A 24,335-nucleotide genomic window follows, 5' to 3' on the forward strand; every position below is an offset into this window, starting at 1 on the left:
AACCAGTTGTGGGCCCCATCCTATGGAGTGATCCACTACAAATGTGTAGGTTATATCCCGGATCTCACTGCCTTTGCTGGCATCAACAAGTGAGTGTGGGAAGTGTGGAAGAGGGCTAAAGGAAAATTTCACTATATATTCTCTTGTATCTTTTAAATATTGAACCATGTAAATATATAACCATTACATTTTTAAAAATTTATCTATTAGAGTTGCCCTTTTTGATGTCTTAAGACATTTGCTGCCTTAGGAAAGTGTCACTGGCTATTATAAAGTGAATGATGCACTTTTGGTGACCACACTTAAAGAAGTGAGGAAATTGGGGCACCTGGGTGGCTCAGTTGGTTAAGCATCCAACTTCAGTTCAGATCATGATCTCGTGGATCATGAGTTCAAGCCTCAGGTCAGGCTCTGTGCTTGGAGCCTGGAGCCTGCTTCAGAGTCTATATCTTCCTCTCTCCCTGCTCCTTCCCCGCTCATGCTCCACCTCTCTCTCTCACTCCCTCCCTCCCTCTCTCTTAAAAATACACAAATATTTAAAAAAAAAAAAAAGAAAGCTAGGAAATTATTTAATGGATATTACGGGGAAAAAAATTTAGCAAAAGGAAACAACTAGGGAAAAGGTCTGCAGGACTTTATTATTAGGTGAAATCGCCTTAGAGATAAGATTATGGTGAAATCCTTCCTACCCCTTAAATACATTTATTAAGAGACCATGCCATAAAATTGCCCCAAATATCTAGGAATTACAGGAGGTTTTTATAACTTTGAAAATTAATTGAAGGATGTGAATTTTGCTTTATATGCTTAAGTCCTGGCATCTCCTATTTTTCATCCTATATTTTCAGCCAAGTGACATCTAATTACCACTTAAAATATACACTAAAGAATACTGTATAGTTGTGAACCACCAGTTTGTGGCACCTTTAAAAATTAAATGTTATACAAAGGGAAAATAAATGTAAAAGCAAAAGCATACTTTTTTTTTTTACTGCTTTACTTTAACTCCTTTTTCATTTTTATATTAATCTTTTAAAGATCAAAAATATTTTTTTATTAAAAAACAGAACTTTTTCATAAATTGAATTGAAAATTCAAACTTCTTTCTTTGGCTATGTATCTATTTTTGCTCTTCTACTGAGTTTTCTAGTTGTCATTGTTCTCTAATCTTTAGCTATTTAATCTCTTTTTGAAATGGATGCCTTTTATTTTTCTATCCAAATATATACAATAGAGCATATTTGAACAACATGAATAGCTGATTATTGGAGTTAGCTTTGTCACATTTCATTATCAGAAACTGTTGGTTGTAAAAATACAACTTAGTTTCTACTTATATCTGTAACAGTGGGAGTTAGCAGATATGCTAACCTAAAAATATTAAAAGGAAAGCATAAATGTATAAAATAAGTGGATGTTCTTATCTTTCTGTTGGTAAAAGACAGATTGGGAATGGAGGAGACTATTATTTTTCTGAGATAATTATGACTAGCCTTCTCTGCTTGTTTTTAAAGTTTCACTACTGAACCTGTATCTCTCCTATTTGTTTGTATTTTTCCTCATTTATTTCTAGCACATAGTTACAAAAATTTCCTATTTCCTGAGAGTAGACATTACTATGTATGTTGGTAATGGGGAAGAAAATGAAAACAAGTATGTTTGTGTCCTCCATATTGTTTGTTGGTGGAGACCTGGTGATGGGGAGGAAGAAGGGACGCAAAGGTGAGAGATTCCCAAGTCAGGACATGTGGTTGCCAAATAGTGTCTATTATCTGTTGACCTTGCAATCATTTTTCTACATTCTCTTCTATACCACACATTTAAGTCAATGACTTAACAGCAGAATCAGTGGGACCTTGGAAACAACAAAGAATATGGTTTTGAGTTTATATATATAGATTTACATACACAATTTTTCACCAACACATGTTGAAATTAGGGAGTTAGCTAGATCTTCTTAGTACACTGGGACCTTCAGGACTGGAAATGGAAACTTGTATACATATTTTACAAACTCCCAAACTCCCCTGTCAATTAGCTTTTTCTTAGATGGGGAGGTAGGATGGGGAGATGGGATGCCCTCTGATGGTACCTCTTGCAGTAAGATGGCAGCAGTAAGAGTGGCTGATGAGCATAGCTTCCTGGATTCCTACTCACACAGCTTGATTTCCCAAGTAGCAGTCTCGGGGCATGGTAATTGTGGGCTCTAATCTGCACCATTTTGCTTTGGTTCTCTCTATAGTAGGAAAGGGAATGGATTCCTGCAGTTACTTACATTTTGAGTAAAATTACCCACTCCTTTTCGTTCCCACAGTTCTGCAACACTTTTGCAACCAATCCCCTTATTAAATTTCCTCTATTTGTAATGCCTATTTATACTCATATATATATTTTCTACAAAGTACTGGAAAAAAGTGTGCATGTATGTTTATGTTATAAGCTTTCCATTTCTCTTTCTTGAGGCTCTCTCCCACTTTTTGTGTTTTCTAAGCATCAAAACCCACTCTGATGTTGGTTGTTCAGGATTTATCATGCTGCTTCTTGTTTTCTCATGATGCTTTACATGGTCCCACAGTGATGACACCCAGATTGTCTCTCATTTTAAGACATACATGTTTTGTGTTCAATATTTCCAGAGACTTCCACAGCAAAGAAACCTTGTGTTATCTTCCAATCTTAGTTTATCTTAGTTCAACATGACTTTCTTCCTGAAGACACACTTTACCCTCAGGCAGATTTAGACTCCCTGATCTCTGTTCACATAGCTATGAACCTGCTCTTCTATTAAAGACAGCACTTAGGGGATCCTGGGAAGATGGTGGCGTAGGAGGACGCTGGGCTCACCGCGCATCCACCTGATCACTTAGATTCCACCTACACCTGCCTAAATAACCCAGAAAACCGCCAGAAGACTAGCAGAATGGAGTCTCTGGAGCCAAGTGCAGACGAGAGGCCCATGGAAGAGGGTAGGAAGGGCGGCCAGGCGGTGCGCACTCCACGGACTGGCGGGAGGGAGCCGAGGCAGAGGGGTGGCCCGCCGGCCAAGCAGAGCCCCTGAGTCTGGCTTGCAAAAGCGGAGGGGCCGGACAGAGTGTGTTCTGACAGCAAAAGGGACTTGACATCTGGAAGGTTATAAGCTAACAGCTCTGCTTGGAGAACGGGAGGGCTGGAGGACAACGGGAGGGAGAGTTGTTGAGCCCCGGACGACAGAGCTCAGCTTGGTGGAGAACAAAGGCCCTCACCAGCGCCATCTCCCTCGCCCATCCCCCAGCCAAAATCCCAAAGGGAACCAGTTCCTGCCAGGGAACTTGCTTGCACCTCGCAAACACCCAATGCTGTGCTTCTGCGGATCCACCCCTTGGGCGGGTCTGACTCCCTCCCGGTACCTCAGGGCCCCTCCCGAAGCATATCTCCTAAGAAAAAGCGAGCTGAGCCTGCCCCTCTGCCCCTGTGCACCTTGCCAATCCACCCCAGCTAATACGCCAGATCCCCAGCACCACAAGCCTGGCAGTGTACAAGTAGCCCAGACGGGCCACGCCACCCCCCAGTGAATCCCGCCCCTAGGAGAGGGGAAGAGAAGGCACACACCAGTCTGACTGTGGCTCCAGCGGTGGTCTGGGGGCAGACATCAGGTCTGACTGCGGCCCCACCCACCAACGCAAGTTATTCAAGACAGCACAAGGGAAGTGCCCGCAGTACCGCACGACTCCAGGGACTATCCAAAATGACAAAACGGAAGAATTCCCCTCAGAAAAACGTCCAGGAAATAACAACACCTAACAAACTGATCAAAAATGATTTAAACAATATAACAGAAAGTGAATTTAGAATAATAGTCATAAAATTAATTGCTGGGCTTGAAAACAGTATAAAGGACAGCAGAGAATCTCTTGCTACAGAGATCAAGGGATGAAGGAACAGCCAGGAGGAGCTAAAAAATGCTATCAATGAGTTGCAAAATAAAATGGAAACAACTACAGCTCGGATTGAAGAGGCAGAGAATAGGTGAACTAGAAGATAAAATTATGGAAAAAGAAGAATCTGAGAAAAAGAGAGATTAAAAAAATCCAGGAGTATGAGGGGAAAATTAGAGAAGTGATGCACTAAAGAGAAATAATCTATGCATAATTGGTATTCCAGAGGAGGAAGAGAGAGGGAAAGGTGCTGAAGGTGTACCTGAAGAAATCATAGCTGAGAACTTCCCTGATCTGGGGAAGGAAAAAGGCATTGAAATCCAAGAGGCACAGAGAACTCCCTTCAGACGTAACTTGAATAGATCTTCTGCACGACATATCATAGTGAAACTGGCAAAATACAAGGATAAAGAGAATATTCTGAAAGCAGCTAGAGATAAATGTGCTCTAACATATAAAGGGAGAGCTATAAGACTCGTGACCGATCTCTCTACTGAAACTTGGCAAGACAGAAAGGAATGGCAGGAGATCTTCAATGTGATGAACAGAAAACATATGCAGCCAAGAATCCTTTATCCAGCAAATCTGTCATTTAGAAGAGAAGGAGAGATAAAGGTCTTCCCAAACAAACAAACAAAAACTGAAGGAATTCGTCACCACTAAACCAGCCCTGCAAGAGATCCTAAGGGGGATCCTGTGAGACAAAGTACCAGAGACATCGCTACAAGCATGACACCTACGGACATCACAATGACTCTAAACCCGTACCTTTCTATAATAACACTGAACATAAATGGACTAAATGTGTCAACCAAAAGACATAGGGTATCAGAATGGATAAAAAAACAAGACCCATCTATTTGCTGTCTACAAGAGACTCATTTTAGACCTGAGGACACCTTCAGATTGAGAGTGAGGGGATGGAGAACTATTTATCATACCACTGGAAGTCAAAAGAAAGCTGGAGTAGCCATACTTCTGTCAGACAAACTAGACTTTAAATTAAAGGCTGTAACAAGAGATGAAGAAAGGCATTATATAATAATCACAGGGTCTATCCATCAGGAAGAGCTAACAATTATAAATGTCTATGCGCTGAACACAGGAGCCCCCAAATATATAAAACAATTACTCACAAACATAAGCAACCATATTGATAAGAATGTGGTAATTGCAGGGGACTTTAACACTCCACTTATAGAAATGGATAGATCATCGAGACACACGGTCAATAAAGAAACAAGGGCCCTGAATGATACATTGGATCAGATGGACTTGACAGATATATTTAGAACTCTGCATCCTAAAGCAACAGAATATACTTTCTTCTCGAGTGCACATGGAACATTCTCCAAGAAAGATCACATACTGGGTCACAAAACAGCCCTTCATAAGTATACAAGAATTGAAATCATACCATGCATACTTTCAGACCACAATGCTATGAAGCTTGAAATCAACCACAGGAAAAAGTCTGGAAAACCTCCAAAAGCATGGAGGTTAAAGAACACCCTACTAACGAATGAATGGGTCAACCAGGCAATTCGAGAAGAAATTAAAAAGTATATGGAAACAAATGAAAATGAAAATACAACAATCCAAACACTTTGGGATGCAGCGAAGGCAGTCCTGAGAGGAAAATACATGGCAATCCAGGCCTATCTCAAGAAACAAGAAAAATCCCAAATACCAAATCTAACAGCACACCTAAAGGAAATAGAAGCAGAACAGCAAAGACAGCCTAAATCCAGCAGAAGAAGAGAAATAATAAAGATCAGAGCAGAAATAAACAAGACAGAATCTAAAAAACTGTAGAGCAGATCAACGAAACCAAGAGTTGGTTTTTTGAAAAAATAAACAAAATTGATAAACCTCTAGCTAGGCTTCTCAAAAAGAAAAGGGAGATGACCCAAATAGATAAAATCATGAATGAAAATGGAATTATTACAACCAATCCCTCAGAGATACAAGCTATTATCAGGGAAGACTATGAAAAATTATATGCCAACAAACTGGACAACCTGGAAGAAATGGACAAATTCCTAAACACCCCCATGCTTCCAAAACTCAATCAGGAGGAAATAGAAAGCTTGAACAGAACCATAACCAGTGAAGAAATTGAATCAGTCATCAAAAATCTCCCAACAAATAAGAGTCCAGGACCAGATAGCTTCCCAGGGGAGTTCTACCAGACGTTTAAAGCAGAGATAATACCTAATCTTCTCAAGCTATTCCAAAAAATAGAAAGGGAAGGAAAACTTCCAGACTCATTCTATGAAGCCAGTATGACTTTGATTCCTAAACCAGACAGAGACCCAGTAAAAAAAGAGAACTACAGGCCAATATCCCTGATGAATATGGATGCAAAAATTCTCAATAAGATACTAGCAAATCCAATTCAACAGCATATAAAAAGAATTATTCACCATGATCAAGTGGGATTCATTCCTGGGATGCAGGGCTGGTTCAACATTTGCAAATCAGTCAATGTGATACATCACATTAATAAAAGAAAAGATAAGAACTATACGATCCTGTCAATCGATGCAGAAAAGGCCTTTGACAAAATCCAGCACCCTTTCTTAATAAAAACCCTCGAGAAAGTCAGGATAGAAGGAACATACTTAAAGATCATCCAAGCCATTTATGAAAAGCCCACAGCTATCATCCTTAATGGGGAAAAAACTGAGAGCTTTTTCCCTGAGATCAGGAACACGACAGAGATGTCCACTCTCACCGCTGTTGTTTAACATAGTGTTGGAAGTTCTAGCATCAGCAATCAGACAACAAAAGGAAATCAAAGGCATCAAAATTGGCAAAGATGAAGTTAAGCTTTCACTTTTTGCAGATGACATGATATTATACATGGAAAATCCGATAGACTCCACCAGAAGTCTGCTAGAACTGATCCATGAATTTAGCAAAGTTGCAGGATACAAAATCAATGTACAGAAATCAGTTGCATTCTTATACACTAATAATGAAGCAACAGAAAGACAAATAAAGAAACTGATCCCATTCACAATTGCACCAAGAAGCATAAAATACCTAGGAATAAATCTAACCAAAGATGTAAAAGATCTGTATGCTGAAAACTATAGAAAGCTTATGAAGGAAATTGAAGAAGATATAAAGAAATGGAAAAACATTCTGTTCTCATGGATTGGAAGAATACATATTGTCAAAATGTCAATACTACCCAAAGCTATCTACACATTCAATGCAATCCCAATCAAAATTGCACCAGCATTCTTCTCGAAACTAGAACAAGCAATCCTAAAATTCATATGGAACCACAAAAGGCCCCGAATAGCCAAAGTCATTTTGAAGAAGAAGACCAAAGCAGGAGGCATCACAATCCCAGACTTTAGCCTCTACTACAAAGCTGTCATCATCAAGACAGCATGGTATTGGCACAAAAACAGACACATAGACCAATGGAATAGAATAGAAACCCCAGAACTAGACCTACAAACGTATGGCCAACTAATCTTTGACAAAGCAGGAAAGAATATCCAATGGAAAAAAGACAGTCTCTTTAACAAATGGTGTTGGGAGAACTGGACGGCAACATGCAGAAGATTGAAACTAGACCACTTTCTCACACCATTCACAAAAATAAACTCAAAATGGATCAAGGAAACCATCAAAACCCTAGAGGAGAAAGCAGGAAAGACCTCTCTGACCTCAGCCGTAGCAATTTCTTACTTGACACATCCCCAAAGGCAAGAGAATTAAAAGCAAAAATGAACTACTGGGACCTTATGAAGATAAAAAGCTTCTGCACAGGAAAGGAAACAACCAACAAAACTGAAAGGCAACCAATGGAATGGGAAAAGATATTTGCAAATGACATATCGGACAAAGGGCTAGTATCCAAAATCTATAAAGAGCTCATCAAACTCCACACCCGAAAAACAAATAATCCAGTGAAGAAATGGGCAGTAAACATGAATAGACACTTCTCTAAAGAAGACATCCGGATCGCCAACGGGCACATGAAAAGATGCTCAATGTCACTCCTCATCAGGGAAATACAAATCAAAACCACACTCAGATATCACCTCAAGCCAGTCAGAGTGGCCAAAATGAACAAATCAGGAGACTATAGATGCTGGAGAGGATGTGGAGAAACAGGAACCCTCTTGCACTGTTGGTGGGAATGCAAACTGGTGCAGCCACTCTGGAAAACAGTGTGGCGGTTCCTCAAAAAATTAAAAATAGACCTACCCTATGACCCAGCAATAGCACTGCTAGGAATTTACCCAGGGATACAGGAGTACTGATGCAGAGGGGCACTTGTACCCCAATGTTTATAGCAGCACTCTCAACAATAGCCAAATTATGGAAAGAGCCTAAATGTCCATCAACTGATGAATGGATAAAGAAATTGTGGTTTATATACACAATGGAGTACTCCGTCGCAATGAGAAAGAATGAAATATGGCCCTTTGTAGCAACATGGATGGAACTGGAGACTGTTATGCTAAGTGAAATAAGCCATACAGAGAAAGACAGATACCATATGTTTTCATTCTCATGTGGATCCTGAGAAACTTACCAGAAACCCATGGGGGAGGGGAAGGCAAAAAAAAAGAGGTTAGAGAGGGAGAGAGCCAAAGCATAAGAGACTCTTAAAAACTGAGAACAAACTGAGGGTTGATGGGGGGTGGGAGGGAGGGGAGGGTGGGTGATGGGTATTGAGGAGGGCACCTTTAGGGATGAGCACTGGGTGTTGTATGGAAACCAATTTGACAATAAACTTCATATACTGAAAAAAAATAAAGATAGCACTTATCACATTGTATGAAAACTGTTGGCTTATTTATGTGGCTTTCACAATGGTCTATGAGTTCTGTGAGGTCATCTTTGTGTCTCTACAGTCTAGAAGGGTCACTGGCATATGGAAACTATTATTTTTAACAAAGGAATGCATGTTCAACCTAGAATGGTACTGGGTTTCAAGGGGTTGCAGGCATAATAATGCAGGTTAACACGTGGGTGGCAGTATTAGTTCATGATTTGAAAGGAAAAGGTGGTTATAAGGTTAAGCAGAATGTAAACTCCTCTGGGGTGGAGAATTCCTTTTACATGTCTGTATCCTCAGTTTAATATTGTGCTGAGGTATTGCATACACTAATGCCTGGAAGGCCATGAGAGATGCTGTGATTTAAGCAGACATAGAAATGAAATGAGAGATTAAAAAGGATAATCGACAACCAGGAGGGAAGAACACAGAAGCAATATGAAGACAATTTGGTGTTATTTCCTCAATAGAATCTTTTTAGAGAAAGTTGTCTAAGCTTGCTTGGTATCGTCCCCCTAAACCCAGTCAGTTCCCTGAACCTCTGGACTCAGCTACCATTTGTCTTAAAATAAAGTAGTTAATTGGTTGATTAAATGTGTAATGGCTCTTCTCCAAATCCCTGTCACTTATGTGAAACATTAACTCTTGAAAGTATTAAGAAGCGGGATGGTTGAAGATCACATCATACAAGAATTGTATACATTTTTGTATATCTTTGTACATCTAAATAAAGTAATTCTAGAGATTGTAGAACAGGGGAAAACTCTGCAGTGGTGTGAGTTTTAAACGCTATGACAGGCAGGAGGTATGTGTAATTGGGATTTTTGATTCCCATAAATCACCTTGACCTGAGCAACAATCCTTACTCCTAGGCAAGTGCACACACTCAAGTAGCAGTTTAAAGTGAGGAAAGTAACTCCAGGCTTTATCAACTATCTTGGTACTTGAAAAGAGGGTAACTTACAGGAATATGCCATGGCCTAAAGGGAGTGGATATAATTTTTATGGACATTTTTCCCCTTAGATATTACTTCTGCATCCACCGTGAGAATTTCTCAAGGTACTACATAATGCTCTATAGAGGGCAGCTTGTAAAATGTAGTAGCCAAGGACAGAAATCAAGGTGTACAGAAAGCTGATGACTTCAAGGCAGAAATGTCGACTTAACTGTGCTATGTTAATACCCTCCGTTTTAAAGCTCGTCGAAAAATAAGTCTGATGACTTTCAGAACATGAGATCCCACTGTAACAATAGAATCATACCACACATTTGAGTCAGTGACTTAATGGTAGAATCAATGGAAACCTTGGAAACAACAAAGAATATGGTTTTGATTTTATGTATACAGATATATATATACACGTTTTCATCAACATTTCATGTTGAAATCAAGGAGTTAGCTAGATCTTCTTAGTGCATTGGGACTCTCAGGACTATTGGGAGTGGGATGGGGCACATACCTCATCTGTCTCCAGCCCAACCTCTTTGAACCTTGCTCTTGGATCAGCATTCTTACCCTTGATTTTCCTGAAAAGGAATTTGGACAAAAATTGCTTCAATGTTCACTTGAGAGGTAGCTATTTTGAATTAAAAAAAAAAAGGTGCAGGAAACTGGTTTTTTTTTAATTTGAGAATATAATAAATTCAGGTGTAATAATGCTGATCAGGAGTTATGATTGGTAGTTAAAAGTTCATGATTGTTGGAAATTCCAAAGGGAGTTATTAGAGAATAAATTACGCTGATTTCATTGAGAAAAATATTTCAAAGTACAAAGTCTTTGAAAAAAATCATAAAACGTAGTCTTTAATAGGGAAAAGCCCAACAAAAATAAGTAGGTAAGGTAACTGAGACAAGTAATTCAGCAGATTAATGTTTTACATGCATGTGAGGTATTAAATAACCTTAATGTTGGAGGCATTTTTGCATCTTATTTCTTTCAGTTTTCATAATAACCTTTCAGCGTTATTACCACTTTGCAAGGCCACACAACTAATATTCATTAGAACTTCAATACAACTATAGGTCTGCTGTATGTTTTAGCATTTATTTCTTCCACTCTAGGACAATGCCAAGAAGTATTTAAGTTTGTGCCAGACCTGTGTAAAGAAAGCTAATCTCTGTGGAGTTTTCTCAACCAACATATTCATGTTCCTTTCCAATTATTTTAAATAGCAGTTTACAAACCCTTCAAAGCAGTTTGAGATTTTGCCCTTTCTTTTAAACAAACAAGGCAACAAAAATGATAATGTTCTATAATAATGGGCTAATGGGCCTCTTTTGCAGAAAGACGGTCATTAATTCTTGTTTTCTTTCTAGGTAAATTCTGCTTATGTAATTAGTACATTAGTTATCCAGGGTAAGTAGTCTGCCCCGACTGCCTGAATAAGTTCAAGATCTTCTATTATAAGCTTTAATATCACCATGTTTCTTTCCTTCAGAACATTTACTTATGTTTTTAATTACACGTTTGTCTGCATGATTTTTTTATCTTGGTATTTCATCTAGACTGCAGGCATTGTATGTTTTTATTCAGCACTGACTCCCTCAGTCCCTATCATAATGCCTAATAACTAATAGGCCCTCAAAAAATATTCGTTGGATGAATGGATGGCTAGGTGAATAAAGGTATGGGTAGACAGAGAAAGGAAGGAAATGAGTAAATGGCTAGGTCATCTTGGACTGCTGGTATTAAAGAAGGCTTCTTAAATGACCTGGGATTTAAGCTGGCCTTTGAAAAGGGGGCAAGAGTAAGATGTCAACCCACATGTTAAAAATAATCTTGGTTACAGTTTTCTTTTTGTTTTCCATTAAGTGCAATTGGAGAGCTTCTTCTTAAATTAAGCCTCACAGCTTTATTTTCCAACACATGTGGGTGAATAAGGTATTGTTATATTAAGCAACACAACCAATTAAAAGAGGAAATGAAAATGATTCTTAAATGAACAACATTCCACTTCCCCTCTGGTTTCCTTTAATACTATATTATAATGTTTCATTGGTAAAATTAATCCATGTTTATCCTTCTACAGACCTGCATGATGCGTGAGAAATAATAGAAACAACAGCTGCATCATGATGTAGAGCTAAGGGGAACATCTGCAAAATGTCCAAAATGGCAATGCAGTTTAGGCAGCCGGTTGCCGGTTCGCTTGCTCAACAAACAGGACTGAGCCCCCAGCTGTCTCTCAGCAGCTCTAATCCACAACTCTGTTCCCGGCCTTGCCTTTATAGATGTCTGCATTTCAACTTTGCACAGAGCTTTCTTTCTTCTGATTACCAACAAGGGGATTATATAACTGTACTGAGCCTTCCCTTTCTTGCGCATCTCTTCGGTCCTTTGCTAAATTTTCCCTCTCCTCTTTTCCAGGCTTCTCCCAAACTCTTGTTCGAAGACTTTATTAGTTGACCTAGCAAATTAAAAAGTAGCAATTGCTTTGCTTTTGATCTTTTGATTTTAAAAGGACATGTGCCCCTAAATGCCATGTCAGATTTTTCCCTTGCTCAGGTACATTGCAATATTGTCCTTGAAGTCTCCTGGAACAAAGAGACTGAAAATGGCCATATCAGGCCAGAGTGGATATTTACTTTGTCATTAGCTGTTCCCTCAAACATGCTCTCCATTCTGCTGCAGTGCAATTGCCACAGACATTTCCCCACTTCCCCCCCCTCCCCCTTCCCCTGACCAGGAATGCTTCTTTTCCGCTGGTCATGTTTTTCTCTTATCAGATAATTGAGTTAAATGTGTATATAGTGTAGACAAATTCTGCCAGATGAGACAAGATAACAAAAGAGTACGTTTTAGGAAATAATGACCACAAGACGACATGTTGTGCACCACTCTGCTCCTGACTGATAGCCCTCCTTATATAGTTCCGGACACAAGAGCCCCACACATTAAGAAATCTGTTTATTCTGCTCTTTTAGGACTATCTTTGTTTCACACTGGGAAAAACCAGAACCATTTCTAGATGTAGAGAAGAGAATGCTCAGCTAAAATAGAACAGAGAAAAGGAAAGGTCTTAAGAAAGGAGACTTAAAAGGTTGCTTTGAGGAAGACTTGGATTAAAAAACAAACAAGGGTTGCCTGGGTGGCTCAAGTCAGTTAAACGTCCAACTCTTGATTTCAGCTCAGTTCATGATCTCACAGTTTGTGAGTTAAAGCCTTGCATCAGGCTCTGATTAATGGTGCAGAATTCTCTTTCTCTCCACTCTCTCTGCCCTCTATCTCACTCTCTCTCTCTTAATAAATAAACTTAGAAAAAAACCCACAAAGGTCACATTTTTAGTCAGTAAGAAAGGCAGCAAGATATGTTGAAAAGCCCAGAGTTCTGGTCCCGGCTAGTCATTAATTCACTGTATAAACTTGGGGAAATCACAGAAACTTTCTGGGGCTCACTGTTCTCACCTTCAAACTGAGGAAGTCAGTTTAGATGACTTCCAAGTTATCTCCCAGATTTGAAATTCCATGATGCTAAGACAGAGGATACTATGATTTATCAAAGAAAGTATAATTAAAAACAAACAAACAAACAAACAAACAAAAAAACCTGAGCAAGTCTCTGGCATCCAAATGACTGGGTTCAAACAATGCCTCCATTTTTTTTTTTAAATTAACACTAAGAAATTTCATCAGATTTTAACTTCCCTAAATCTCAATCTTCTACTATAAAATGGGGATAAAAACAGAATCTATGTGACAGGATTACTGGTGAATTAAACATAATTCACACACAGTGTTATTATGGTGCTTGGGGCTCAGAGGACACTCCAATGCCAAGAATTTAGGAAGGACTACAGTCTCTTGGGGCACTTGGGTGGCTCAGTTGGTTAAGCATCTGACTCTGGCTTTCAGCTCAGGTCATGATCTCTCAGTTCATGAGATCAAGCCCCACATCCAGCTCTACACTGACAGTGTAGAGCCTGCTTGTGATTCTCTCTCTCCCTTTCTCTGCCCCTTCCCCCCCAAAAAAAACCCACATTAATTAAAAAAAATCTTTTTAAAAAAATTTTTAATGTGTATTTATTTTTGAGAGAGAGAGACAAAGAGACAGAGCATGAGTGGGGTAGGAGCAGAGAGAGAGGGAGACACAGAATCCAAAGTAGGCTCCAGGCTCTGAACTGTCAGCACAGAGCCCAACATAGGGCTCAAACCCACAAACCGTGAGATCACGACCTGAGCTGAAGTTGGACCCTTAACTGACTAAGCCACCCAGGCGCCCCAATTAAAAAAAAATCTTATAAAGGACTACAGTCTCCTCACAAACACCTAGGAAGAAAAGCAGAGAGTACATTTGTATGTATTTGGCTTGATGGGTTTCAGATCTCCTAATAGGATTATTTAAAAAAATCATAATATGTAAAACCCTCCTCCTAAATTCTGAGTATCGCAATTAATATGTCAGTCTAGCAGAGCATGGAGCTAGGGAGGTGGGCCTGAGGCAACAGCGAAACTCTGACCTTCACTGAGCTTTAACCTCTGCCCCTACGCTTTTGGGGAGTTCACTTCAGACCCAGCTAGCCATTCTCTGTCACTGAAAAGAATTTAGGATACACGTGGCAGTAGACGATACAACTTCAGTAATTTGCAGTCTTAACTATTCTCTAAAACCGATCTGTCCTTAGAAAGGAAAAGCACTCCAGGACCACAGAGCTTTGGTTTCCATGGCAACGGCATAGGTCAATAGCCGCAGTCACACCTTCGCCAGCCTTGATTGCATCTGGCAATTTACCATCTTCTGTGCTTCCCTTTGTTTGAGCCTCTCTCATTTGCTTAATTCCCTTCTCTATTGGGAGAATCACAAAATGCAAAATGGCAGGAGCTGAATTTAAATTAAAAGGTAGGGGAGCCTTCATAATTTAAGTGCTATGGAGAGCACTGCTAATTCTATAACTCATAGACATGTGCTACTTGAAATCAAATGCTATACCCTGAACCTCAGAATCTGTGCTTCCCATATTCTGCTGCAGCCTGGAAATTCTTGGCATACACAATGGTTTGGGGGAAAACCAATGGCATTTCTGCCTCCCAAAATGGCATATTATGGGTATTGTTAGGATAAGGTCCACAGTCTTCAAGTTGTCACATAAAGCCCTGTATCATCTGACCTTTGCTCACAGGAACTAACATCTTCCTGCTCTTCCCCACTTACAATTGCTTAAGCAGTATTTTTCTTCTTTCAGGTTCTTGAACATACCTTATGCTTCGGGTCCTCACATACTGTCCCCTTTTTTTGCAACATCATTCCCTTAGCCTCTTTGCCTGACTATCTCCCGTTGGTCCTTTAGGACTCTGGTTAGGTGTCACTTTCTGCAAGAAAGCTTTCTTAACCCTAAGCCTAGTTAGTCTTTCATTACACTTAAATGTGCTTCCCTGTCATACCACTGTCAGCATACATTTTAGTAGCCAGTGTGACTGGCTTGCAACTGCCTTATACTGTGCAAGCCCACTGAATGCACAGGCATGTCTGCCCCTCCCCCTCCATCCACCAATGCCACTGCTGAATTTCCAAGGCTCTCCCTGATTTTGATACATCATGGATACTTGATAAATATTTGTTATAGGTCTGAAATCACTTTGCCCTACTGAGACCATTAAAGTTACTTGTTATAAATTATTTCATGACCTTGATGTTCCACAACTTCCTTTCTATACAACTACAAACATCTACTGGAAGGTGCTTTTATTCAAGATATATTGGAAATCTTCTTACATATCACATGGACATCAGTACATAGATCACTCGAGGTGGACAAATTCTAAAATCTCTGGGCTATGGAGTATTTTTTTTTATGATCTAGTCCATTAAACGCTGAGTTTTAGGTCCAGCTCAAAGTAGCTATCCTAAGAAGACTTAAAAATAAATAACAAACAAAAATGTGGAAGTAAATTAAATAAGTAGCACTACTGAGGCATGAAACTTACAGTTATCAGACCAGTCCATTAGCATGATGCCTAGCAGGCCTGGACCCCTTCTTGCTGCTATACACACAGTGTTTTATTTCAGAGCTGATCACTTGGAAAAGGCAAAGGCAAAGGCAAAGGCAAAGGCAAAGGCAAAGGCAAAGGTAAGGCATGCTGTTTTCCAAATGTTACACCACTAGGCTTTAGTAACTGGGGATTATTTGAGCCAGGCATTGAAGAAGCAGATACTCAGTACATGGTACACTGATATCATGATACTTTGAGGCTAATTTTTTTTTTTGACACTGGGACATTTTCAACTGTCAGCTTTTGAAATTATTAGCAAGCAACCTGTGCAACGGATACCCTCCCTTCACACCTGAGCCTTCTTTTATTTCATCACTAATTATGTCTCTATTTCTGAGTGACACCCAAGCCCTAACCCCAACTGTCAGTTTAGTCTATGCAAAATTTCAGATGTTGGACATCTGAAGGACAATGGACAGAAATAAGCATTAGGTAGTATGCTATGTGGGTCAAATGCTTCCAAAAGGCATCAGGGCAAGAGAGTTCATATATAAAACAGCTACATCCCTTAGACAAAGTGTTAGGAAAAGAAGATGGGAGCCAAGGAAAGAGTCTTGGAGAATCACCATACTGCATTGAGTATACAAGAGAGAAGGAAACTACAAAGGAGACTAAGAAAAGAATAAGGAGTAAGAATACCATGCTGCAAAGTGATCATGTAAGCTAAGAACGAAAAAGCAGATATTGGACTTACCACTCTCTGAATTTTGAAAACCAACTAGTTACTGCGGCTTAGAATAGCAGTTAAAAATGTGGAAACGGGCATAAGATCCCTTTTTTGATATCTTTCTTTCCCAACTTCTTCATGAGTCCCATTGTTCCAGCCTTGCCAATGGCCAAAGCCCTGGTCTTCTCTGTTCTCATTCTATCTGATGTGGCACCACCTGGCTCCAATGGCTGGGGGGAATCACAAAGCTTGCTTGTATTAAAATGTCAAAGAAATCCTATGGCATTTAATTTATATAAACATCTTTCCTACTATATCTTTGCATGTTAGCAATGCTCAAAATAATATATGTAACTCTTCCCATTATGATATTTTCCAAAATAGTTCAGTAATTTCACTACAAGTGTTAGTCATAAAGAAAAAAAAATCATTAATTTGGTTAGTACACATAATGAAGCATATCCTATAAGTAAAGTACTGGTGATCAAGCAGGAAGACAGAAATATTTCTGCTTTCATGGAGCTTAGATTCTAGGTAGAGAGAACAGATTAAAATCATACCACTAACATTTGCCAGGTGGTTATAAGTGCTATGACAGAAAGTAAAACAGGGTTAAAAAGGTTCAGAGAGTAATAGTAGGGGCTGCTTCAGATTGGTTTGTCAGCTCTCAGTAGGTGTCATTTGATCAGAGAGCTAAATGAAATAAGAAGTTCACAAAATGAATATCTAGGGAACAGCAGTCAAGGATGAGAGAATATAGCATCCCCAAATTAGGCAGTTTGAGGATTGGCAAAGAGGCTACTGATAATGTAAATAAATATACTTCCATAGTGAGGGTGTGTGCAATTATCAATGTATTTACTAGTAGCCAATCATCTACATACAACCAGGATATAAGGGCAGACCACTCTGTCTACTTTTTATATCATTATCATTCAAAGGAATCAAAAAACTCTTGGAGTTTCATCTACCACCTCTATTCAGATATATCCCAAATCTTTGTTTCATCCCTGATCTCATTTCTGAGCTATAATCCTTACTTTCTAACCATTTGCTAAACCCTATAATCTGGATATTCTGCAATTACTTCATTCTCAGCCTATCAAAAAAGCCTAGTATACACATAGTGTACTTTCCAATGGAGAGAGAGGGAGTAGGGATAAAAAAAAAAAAAAAAAAAAAAAAAAAACAGTAGAAATAATAACAAAAAAACTTTCAAAGTTGATGAAAACTATAAAACCATAAATCTAAGAAGCTTCAGAACAACCCAAGCACAAAAATATGAAAAAAGCCATACCAAAGTATACTGTAATAAAATTTCTGAAAAACACTGAGAAAGACAAAAATTTTAGAAGCAGCAGGGAGAAAAGGAAACATTATATACAGAAGATCAGTGATAAGAATAAAACTGAACTTCTTGTTAGACAAAAATACAGTCCAGAAGACAATGAAACAATACCTTTACTGTCAACCTAGAATTCTATACCCAGCAAAAACATATTTCAAAAATGAGATGAAATCAAAATTTCTTCAGATATGTAAATGATGAAAGAATTCAGCATCAGCAGCCTTTCAGTATGGGAATTGGTAAAAGTCCTTCAAACAGAAGGAAAATGATATCATATGGAAATAATGATCTAGAAGAAGAAATGACAACAATGTTAACTAGGTAAGTAAATAGAAAAGACTTTCATAATTTAAATTTATTTAAAAGATAATTGACTGGGGGCGCCTGGGTGGCTCAGTTAGTTAAGCATCTGACTTCAGCTGAGGTCGATTTCAAGCCCCGTGTCAAATTCTGTGCTAACAGCTCAGAATCTGGAGTCCGCTTCAGATTCTGTATCTCCCTCTGTCTCTGACCTTCCCCCACTCATACTCTGTGTGTGTCTCTCTCTCAAAAAATAAATTAAAAAAATATTTAAAAATTTGAAAAAAAAGATAATTGACTGCTTAAACAAAAATAAGATCAATGTATTGATAACAAATGTAAGTTTATAACATATATAGAGGTAAAATGTATGAGAAATTCAGCACAAAGGCTTAGTGGAAAACAATGGAAGTTTACTTTTGTAAGGCTCTTATACTATACATGAAGTGACATATAATTTGAATGTGGACTATGACAGCTAAACATGTAATATAAATTCTAATGCAACCACTAATGTCCCCACAGGGTTAGAACTAATAAGCCAGAAAGGGAATAAAATGAAATTAGCTTTAAAAAGCAATTATTCCAAAAGAAGGAAGAATGAGAGGAAAAAAGAAAATAAGAAACAGCTGAAACAAATAGAAAGTAAACAGTAAGATGTCATATTTAAAGCCATAATAGTAATCACATTAGATGTAAGTGGTACAAATACCCCAAATGGAAGCAGAGATTGTCAGATTGGATATGAAAGCAAGACCTAACTCTATGCTGCCTACAAAATAATGCACTATAAATATAAAGGCACAAACAGGTTAAAAGTAAATGGGGGGACAAGATATACCATGCTACCACTAATTAAAAGAAAGTTGAAATGGCTATACTAGTATCAGATGAAGGATATTTCAGAGCAAAGATTATTGCCAAGTATAAAGACTGTGATTGGATAATGACAAAGGGGTCAAATAATCAAGAGGACATAATGATACTTAATGTTTCTTCACCAAATAATAGAACTTTAAAATATGTAAGGCAAAAGCTATAAAAAAGATAAAAGTGTAAGGAGAAACAGATAAAATCCACAACTATAATCAGAAAATTTAACTGTCATCTCTTAGTAAGTAGACAAAAAAAAATCAGTAAGAGTGTAGAGGAGTTGACACAAATGCCCATCAACTGATGACTGGATAAACAAATGTAACATGGTCATACCTACAATGTAATATTATTCAACCATAAAGAGGAGTGAAATACTGATATATGCTAAAATACTATATTAAGTGAAAGATGTCAGTCATGAAAGAGCACATATTATATGATTCTATTTATATTACTAGAATAGTCAAATCTATACAGACACAAAGAATAGTGGTTGCCAGGTGCTATGACTGAATATTTGTGTCCTCCCCAATTCATATGTTTAAACCTAACACCTAATGTAATGGTATTTGGAAGTAGGACTTTGGGAGGTAGTTAGGTCATAAAAAGGTCATAAAAAAAATTAGTGCCCTTATAAAAGAGATCTCAGGGAGATCCCTCCACCTGCCACCATGTAAGGACATGATGAAAACATGGCAATCTAAGAGCCAGGAAGTGAGCTCTAACCAGACACTGAATTTGGTGACACCTTGATCTTGGGACTTCCCAGAGTTTAGAACTGTGAGAAATAAATGTTTTTTTTAAACCACCAATCTGTGATATTTATGTTAATAGTAGGCTGAACTAAGAGATGAAAGAAATGAAAATGGGGAATGACTGCCAAGGGAATTTCTTTGGGGAATGATGAAAATATTCTGGAATTAGACAGTGATGAAATTTGCACAACTTTGTTAATATACTAAAAACCACTAAATTGTGTGCTTTAAAAAGATAAAATTTATGGCATGTAAATTGTATCTCAATAAAAACATAATGTAAAGGATTTGAACCATACTGTCAAGCACCTTGAACTAATTGGCACTAAATGCCATTTATAGCATACTACACCCAATAGCAGAATATACACTGTTTTCAAGTTCACATAAAACACTTACCAAGATAAACCCTATTTTAGTCCAGAGAACAAATTACAAATCTAAAAGAATTTAAAACATATAAAATATGTTCTCTAACCACAGTGAATTTAAATTATAAATCAGTAAAAAAATAAGGAAAATTCTCAAACATTTGTAAATTAAATAACAAACTTCTAAATAACCCAAGGTTCAAAATAATAAAAAGGGAAATTAGAAAGTATTTTTTCTGAATAGAAATAAAAACATGTCAAAATGTGTAAGATGCAATTAAAGCAGCAATTTCAGAAAAATGTGTAGTCTTAAACATCTATACAGAGAAGGAAGAAAGGACTCAAACCAATGACCTCAGCTTCCACTTTAAGAAACTAGAAGGAGATAAGCTAATTAAAGCTAATTAAGCAGAAAAAAATATAATAAAGAGCAGCAATCAATGAAATAGGAAACCTACAAACAATAAAGAAAATCAATAAAACCATTTGAAAAGAGAGAGAAGACACAATATCAAGAATGAGAGAGGTGATATTGTCATATGTAGATATTAAAAAGATAATAAGGAAATGTTACGAATAACTTAAAAATAATAAACTCAACAACTTACAAGATCAAACTACCAGAGTTCATTCAAGGATAACTTAATACTACTACATCAATTAAAGAAGTTGAATTTAGAAAATTCTCATACAGAAAATTCCAGGCTCAAATAGCCTGGCTGATACAAACACTTAGAGAAGAAATATCAGTTCTGTTCAAACTCTTCCAGAAATTTCTATGAGGTGAGCATCACTCTTGATGCCAATACCTGATTAAATGACCATATTTCACTCACTTCTTGACCAGAAGAGCTTAGTTTCCTGAAATAGTATCCTTAAAATACAAACAACAGTCCTCTGATGTCTTTTAGGAGTCTCCTGCTACCTGGAAGCTTCCCATTCTTGACTCCAGAGCAAAGAAAGCTGATGATTATAATCTAGTACAAAACAACCTATGGTCAATGACTCTCAGAACTTCAAAAATAGAAGCGGTATCTCTTTTTTTTCCCCTTGTTCTGGTCTGAGATCCTCATTTCTTAACAGTAACAAAAACAGCCAAAGTGATTTTCTGACATGTTTATCGTCCCCCAAACAGAAAAAGCAAAACATAAGTAAAAATATCATTTTAATATTGTTCAATAGCTTGTCACTCAATGATGAAAATTCATAAAGTATGACAAGGCTTGAGATGTTGTAAAGCAAGGTTTTCAGTGGGTTAAGTAATGGCCCCTTTGCTGTGGAGACCAATAATAGATTGGGGTATATTACTCTACCTCATTATTGGGGTATATTCTTATTACTTTTATATTGATGTATAATGCAGACTGAGGTGAATGTTTCAAGCTGAAGGCTGAGAGCAATCTGAAGAAGCCAGGTGTTCATTGTTGCTGGATGTTGGCCATGGTGTCTCACAGAGATTAGCTGCATGTCACAGGATATGAACTTGCCTACATTTCTGGGAGTATACAGGAAAACTACACTCATTATATTTGATGCTACTGTCTCCTTTCCCTCACCCCTGACATCTCTCCTCCTTTAATTGTGGTACATGTGGTCACTTTTCTAATAATAAAACACAAATACAAACTGCTGCTCTCAATAGATGGAGATAGATTTTACTATTTTTACCTCTCAAGGACATTTTTACTTTTCAGATTTTAGGAAGATGGAGAAATATTATAATAAAGGATGCAAGAAGCAGATAAAAATATGAAGGAGACAGACACAGAGAGAGAGACGGAGAGAGAAGAAAGAGGGTGTGTGTGGGGGAGGGTGAGGTGGAGAAGTGAGGGAGGAATGGGAAATGAAAGAAGGAAAAAGAGAAGAGGGACTCAAAACCAGAGAAGGGATGAAGAGTATGTATTGTAAAAAGAGAAGGTGAATGACAATCTCCTTTGTTCCCTTTGCCCACTCCCACCAAAACCTGCTAGTAAGAAAAGTAGGAAGAGATTTTCAATTGATAAAGAACTTAAAATTAATTTTTAAAAAGTAGTCAAGACAGGAAGTGGTGAAAGATTATGGTCTAAATACTTCTACACAGTCCTTTTACTATATTTTCTGGCCAAAGAGAATAAACAAGTATCAAATATTCATCCTATCTCTGGAAAATGACCTGTAACGGATGTGTCAACATATATATTTCACAGTATCAACCACCATTCTTAAAAATCATTAAGAGGGGCGCCTGGGTGGCTCTGTCGGTTAAGCGTCGGACTTCGACTCCGGTCACGATCTCGCGGTCCCTGAGTTCGAGCCCCGAGTCGGACTCTGGGCTGATGGCTCGGAACCTGGAGCCTGCTTCCGATTCTGTGTCTTCCTCTCTCTCTGCCCCTCCCCCGTTCATGCTCTGTCTCTCTCTGTCTCAAAAATAAATAAACGTTAAAAAAAATTTAAAAAAAAATCGTTAAGAATTTACAACCCTCCTCACTAGCCATTCTTTCTCAGGCTCCTTTGCTATATTCTCCTCATTGACCTAACATCAGAATACTGCAGTTTGAGGGGGACTTCTGCATTGCATCCCTTTTTCTATTGGTTCTCTACTCTTTGCTCCAGGTCATCAGATAAATCCCTGTTCCTCTAGAAACCACCTAAATGCTTGCTGATGGCTCTCAAATGTACATATCCACTTAGGAGCTCTCCTCCAAATTTCAAATGTGTATATACAACTGCAAATTGGGGGATTTTTACTTGGGTCTCAGGACATGTCAGAATAAACAGGTCCAAAATTGATTTTTCCCCTTTGGTAGTAGGTTGACTGACTTAAATTCTATTTACAACTTTCTTTTTCCCTTGGCTCCTTTCCTATGAGGCTATCAAAGGTCAAAATTCAATTTCTCCTCCACTCATACCTGGTGGTATCCATGTATGCATGTAACACCATTCTGGTCAATGACATATAAATAGGTATCTCCTGATGTGGTCTTTTCCTTTTATCCTTCAGGACCAGAACACAAATGTAAGGCTTGCACGTTCCACAATCATTTGGTGATCATGAGCTAATACAAATGAGGATGAAACTTACAGCACTAAGGATGGCAGAGAGAAAATAGAGCAAGAACATGGATTGCTGATGGTACTGTTAGCCTAATACGCTAGCCTTCAAGTGCCTCACTTCAGTGTCCACATTATTTGAAATAAATGAAGGTGTACATGTCTAAGTCAATGTAGTCAGCTTTTCTGTTACTGGGAGCCCAAGTCATGCCTGACACAGCCTCCAAAACAGTTTCCACTGTAAGTCTTCCTCATCTCACTGAAATGCTTTATAATTGCCCCTGCTGCTCCAGCCAGAAATAAGGTGGTTCTTCTAGACTTCTCTGTTACAATCCCCAATCTTAACCCTTCCCTACCAAACATACATACTGAGTCCATCAGTAAGTCCTGTGGCAGTTCCTCCAAAGATTAAGGTAGCTATGTCAATGGCTTTATCTGCACTGCAGCCACCCCTGTCTAAATTAAATGCAAAAGCTTTTCACACCCCTACCCATCTCACACTTTCACGGATAACTCCTTTCACCTTAAGTCCCATCTTAAGTGTGTCTTCAGAGAGGCCTCTTTTGACCATTCCATTAAAATTCTTCCCTACCCAACCCTATTGCTCTCAAAAACAAATGTTTTTTTTTTTCTTCAAAGCATTTTTATTTGTATACTGGGGTCCACCCTGGGAAACAGAAAGCTTACCGGTTTAAGAGGGAGAATTTAATACAGAGAATTAGCAAAAAGGTATTAGTTGACTGGAAGGATATAAAGAGGACACCGAAGTGCCACAAAGACAGTGACTGCAGGAGAGAGCACCCATGCCTCGGGCTTGGACTTGAAGCTCAGAGGGTCTCATCTGTCTCCTCCAGAGGAGGCTCTGAAGAGCTGCCTCTCAGATTCTAAGGTGAGCCTGTTACCTCTGACAGTGTGCAATTGAGCTGATTCTGGGAATGCCAGAAGAAACTAGAAAATGCAAAGAACTGGTGATGCTGGAGTAAATTACATGGCAATGGTACCTGCCGGGGCCGCAAGGAGAAAGAGTAAGTCCCTTTTGGTTCCAATCGTCTACCAGTCTTCCACGGTGCTCCCTTTGAACAGAGCCCTATATAGGTCCACTTGGCAAAGGAAAAATACAGCTTGCAGAGTCTCAGCCTGATCAATTCAGGACAGCAGATAAAAGGAAGACTTCAGGGATAAGATACTACAGCTTAAGAAGTAGCATATTTGTTTATTTATTTTCTTTTCTTTCCTACTAGACAATATGCATTCAAGACCCATGTCTTTCTTTATAC

The 24,335-nt window shown here is 38.4% G+C and overlaps 1 long non-coding RNA gene across 1 annotated transcript; it reads left to right on the forward strand.

Moving 5' to 3' along the window:
- LOC131512818 (uncharacterized) lies at positions 1-23,225 on the forward strand. Its single transcript, XR_009262326.1, has 2 exons — positions 1-89; positions 23,009-23,225. It is a non-coding gene; the product is annotated as an uncharacterized LOC131512818 (long non-coding RNA).
- The last annotated feature ends 1,110 nt before the right edge of the window (positions 23,226-24,335 follow it).

Source organism: Neofelis nebulosa, chromosome 1, assembly GCF_028018385.1.
Source record: "Neofelis nebulosa isolate mNeoNeb1 chromosome 1, mNeoNeb1.pri, whole genome shotgun sequence".
NCBI lineage: Eukaryota > Metazoa > Chordata > Mammalia > Carnivora > Felidae > Neofelis > Neofelis nebulosa.